Consider the following 3,658-nt stretch of genomic DNA (forward strand, 5'->3'; position numbering starts at 1 on the left):
TATTTTTTTTGAGGGGTGCAATGAACTTTATTGATGGTATTCCAGAGAGTAGGGCTCCCTAAGCCCCCTCCTGCTATTCTGGGGGTCTGGGATGGAAACTGTGAGGGAGATGCTCAGTGTCAAGGGTTAGTTAGGACAGGGACTGCTCAGCAGCCGAGGACCTCTCTCTTGCTGTGTGTGTCCTTGCTGGGATGGGTGGTCCAGGGCGGGCTTCTTACTCCTTGGAGGCCATGTAGGCCATGAGGTCCACCACTCTGTTGCTGTAGCCGAATTCATTGTCATACCAGGAAATGAGCTTTACAAAGTTGTCATTGAGAGTAATGCCAGCCCCAGCATCGAAGGTGGAAGAGTGGGAGTCACTGTTAAAGTCACAGGAGATGACCTGGTCCTCATTGTAGCCCAGGATGCCCTTTAGTGGGCCCTCGGATGCCTGCTTCACCACCTTCTTGATGTCATCATACTTGGCAGCTTTCTCCAGGCGGCATGTCAGATTGATGACGGACACATTGGGGGTAGGAACGGGGAAGGCCATGCCCGTAAGCTTCCCGTTCAGCTCTGGGATGACTTTGCCCACAGCCTTGGCAGCGCCAGTGGACACAGGGATGATGTTCTGGGCAGCAACACGGCCATCTCGCCACAGCTTCCCAGAGGGGCCATCCACTGTCTTCTGAGTGGCCGTGATGGCATGGACTGTGGTCATGAGTCCTTCCACGATGCCAAAGTTGTCATGGATGACCTTGGCCAAGGGGGCTAAGCAGTTGGTGGTGCAGGAAGCGTTGTTGACAATCTTGAGGGAATTGTCATACTTGTCATGGTTCACACCCATCACAAACATGGGGGCATCGGCAGAAGGGGTGGAGATGATGACCCTCTTGGCCCCACCCTTCAAGTGGGCCCCAGCCTTCTCCATGGTGGTAAAGACACCGGTAGACTCCACAACATACTCGGCGCCGGCATCCCCCCATTTGATGTTGGCGGGATCTCACTCCTGGAAGATGGTGATGGCCTTCCCGTTGATGACAAGCTTCCCATTCTCAGCCTTAACTGTGCCTTTGAACTTGCCATGGGTGGAGTCATACTGGAACATGTAGACCATGTAGTTGAGGTAGATGAAAGGGCCATTGATGGCAACAACGTCCACTTTGCCAGAAGTGAAGGCAGCCCTGGTAACCAGGTGTCCAATACAGCCAAATCTGTTCACTCCGACCTTCACCATCGTGTCTCTGGAATGAGGCTGGCACTGCACGAAAAGAAGCGGCTGTCTCTAGAACAGGGAGGAGCAGAGACTATCATTTTCCTTCTTTATTACTTACTTTCTTTTAGTGTATTTGGTTATTTTTACTGCATCTATGTCTGTGAACTAAAAGTATGCTTTGGATACCCTGGAAATTGAGTTACAGTGGTTTACAAGACGTCATGGGTGTTCTGAAAACAGAACTTGGTTCATCTATAAGAGCAATCAGAGTTCTTTTTTTTTGTCTATCTAAAATTAAGTTTTAATCAATAAAATGGATATACATATTATCTTGTGTTTTTGCAAATTACAGTGCAGTTCAAATAGAAATAAATAGCAAGGAAAGTTACAGAGATTGTACAAATTTATGGAAACCAAACAATGTACAACAAAGGCAATTATGTCACTGAATAAACAAAAGAATGAACTCTAAAAACTTAGACCCAAATGAAAATGAAAACACACTTACCAGACGGTCTGGCATCTCCTAATGCAGTTTCAAGAAGAAAATTTACTCATTGAGGGCTTGCATTTAAAAACCTGAATGATTTCAAATGATTTTTTTTCTAGTGATGTACTTCTAGGCATAAAGTAAAAAAGCCCAGATACAGATTGAAATTGATCCAAGTAATGATAAATATGAAAACAAATTAGAGAATAATTACACAATACAGAAATATATCACAAAGTTACTGCTATAAAAATATAAATGAGAATAATAAGCACGTATCAAAACTACACAGGAAGAAAAGAAAGCACTAAAACTTATAAAATTAGAGGCATAATGGGGAGGCTACCAAGATTCAATGAAATGCAGAGAATAATTGTTTCAAGTATTAAAAATTCATAGCTAAAATTTGGAAAATATAGATGGAATTCATGAATTTATAGACATGTGACCTACCCAAACTAAATCAGGTGATGTCGAGCCATGTCTCCAGAATTCTCAGGTGAATGTTTTCAGAGACAGATTTGGCGGGTAGAAAGTAGTGAGCAAGGAGTTGCTGGAACTATGACTGGAATTGACAGATATGTTTGACAAATCTGGATTAGAAATTTAGGACTCTAACTTTCAACATAAGACCATTTTTACAAATACCCAGGATCTAAGGCCAATTCCCAAAGGATTGCTTCTCAAAAGATTACAGTGAGGTATAATGAGAGAAAAATGGTAAAGTTGTTTGAAATCAGTGACTCCTTGTGCAGAGAGAGTCCATGTCAGATGCAGGATATTTTGCAAGGTACAAAGCAAAGCTTTATTCTTTGCCTTCCTGGAGTAGTGATAGCAGTATGGCAGAAAACTGCTATATACAGGATTTCCTGTATAGTAGGTGGTTTTGGAGGTCCTCAAATATGGCAGAAATTCTCCAGAGGTGGATTCTCTTTAGCTCTAGAGTAAAACTTAACTCCCCATTTGTTTTCATTTCATAGAACAGACTTTTCTTCAATGTGAGAATAACCATGTTTAACATCTGTGAAAAACAGCTGCTCCTGCTCCACATACACCTGAGCAGGCCTCCAGGGTGAAGACACTAGATACGTGGTTGTAAACAGACAGCTTGTCTCTCACCCATTGCCTGTGTCTCTTTCTCAGTAACAGCAACACATTGTTAATAAATGTTGCCTTGGTGACCAAGTAGCCTCAAATATGAACATGGTCCTGCCACTGGGATAGGACAGCAATCTAGATCAGCACCATCTGTTACTAATTGCCTACAGGAGAGAATTTGCTAGACTTAATCCCTAAGGACATGGAGTCATGTGGAAGACCTGTGGCTTCTGTTCCTCAATTCAATGTCCCTGAACCTCTTGTAAAGTCACATAAGGCCTGGATGAAGAAAGTATGGAATATATACACGCTAGAGTACTACGCTGCGGTAAAAAACAATGACTTCTCGAATTTTGCTTGCAAATGGATGGAAATAGAAAACACTATCCTGAGTGAGGTGTCCCAGACCCAAAAAGATGAACATGGGATGTACTCGCTCATAATTGGTTTCTCGCCATAAATAAGGGCCACGGAGTCTACAATAGGTGAACCTAAAGAAGCTAAGTAAGAAGGTGAACCCAAGGAAATACATATAGTTATCCTCTTGGCTAAGGGAAGTAGACCAAATTGCCGGGGAGAAAATTAGGATCTTGGGGGTGGGGTGGGATGGGGGTAAGGGGATATGGGGAGAGAAAAGGTAGAAGGGAAGGAGGGGGGACTTGGGGAATCAGGAGAATTGGGATAAAGGAAAGGTGGATAGGGGAGCACGGAACCACAATTCTTAGTTAAGGGAGCCACTTTAGGGTGGGCAAGAGATTTGACCCTAGAGGGGCTCCCAAGTGCCCAAGATGAGGTTCCCAGTTAGTTCCTTGGGCAGCTGAGGATTGGGAACCTGAAATGACCCTATCCTAGAGCAATACTGATGAATATCTTGC

General features: G+C 43.7%; 1 pseudogene; it reads right to left on the bottom strand.

The window, feature by feature from the left end:
- Positions 1-214: 214 nt before the first annotated feature.
- Positions 215-1,255, bottom strand: LOC121449317 (annotated as a pseudogene).
- Between the last annotated feature and the right edge of the window lie 2,403 nt (positions 1,256-3,658).

Source organism: Microtus oregoni, unplaced genomic scaffold, assembly GCF_018167655.1.
Source record: "Microtus oregoni isolate MIOR12 unplaced genomic scaffold, Mior012 000006F_ref0000085, whole genome shotgun sequence".
Classification (NCBI taxonomy): Eukaryota; Metazoa; Chordata; class Mammalia; order Rodentia; family Cricetidae; genus Microtus; species Microtus oregoni.